This window comes from Penaeus monodon, chromosome 27, assembly GCF_015228065.2.
Source record: "Penaeus monodon isolate SGIC_2016 chromosome 27, NSTDA_Pmon_1, whole genome shotgun sequence".
NCBI lineage: Eukaryota > Metazoa > Arthropoda > Malacostraca > Decapoda > Penaeidae > Penaeus > Penaeus monodon.
In genome coordinates this window covers 26,912,866-26,913,277 of record NC_051412.1, presented here as the reverse complement: position 1 = coordinate 26,913,277, position 412 = coordinate 26,912,866, and the positions used below count along the sequence as shown (strand labels likewise).

The 412-nt window shown below is 31.1% G+C and overlaps 1 protein-coding gene across 1 annotated transcript in view; it reads right to left on the bottom strand.

Moving 5' to 3' along the window:
• LOC119590477 overlaps nucleotides 1-412 on the bottom strand; it is a 15,848-nt gene that overhangs the window by 10,764 nt on the left and 4,672 nt on the right. The gene's annotated exons all lie outside the window — the stretch shown is intronic.

Genomic DNA, 412 nt, shown 5'->3' with positions numbered 1-412 from the left:
CAATGTCAAACTCACCATGAAATTTAATCATCATGTATCATGAAATAACATCTTTTATTATTTGGATGTTAAAAGATAAAATATATCAAGTTATACCACGCGACATAGAAACCTGGAACTGTATATCACGAAACTTTTTTTTCCAAATTCAAACAGAGTCCATTTTCGTTATTTTTGTGTCCAGCTAAAAGTTCATATTTCACCATAAAACGCTTTCATTGTCCGTGAATGTTGGAGAAATGAATGAAAGGTTTAATTTGAACGTAAAGTAAGAGTGCCAGCAGAGAGTGCCATCAACGGACATTTTTTAAGTACCTAATATTCAGTGTCTGAGAATATGCAGGATATAGAAAAATATGATTAAGATATATATAAATTTATGTGTTATATTCTACTGTAAAATTGCGCGCGC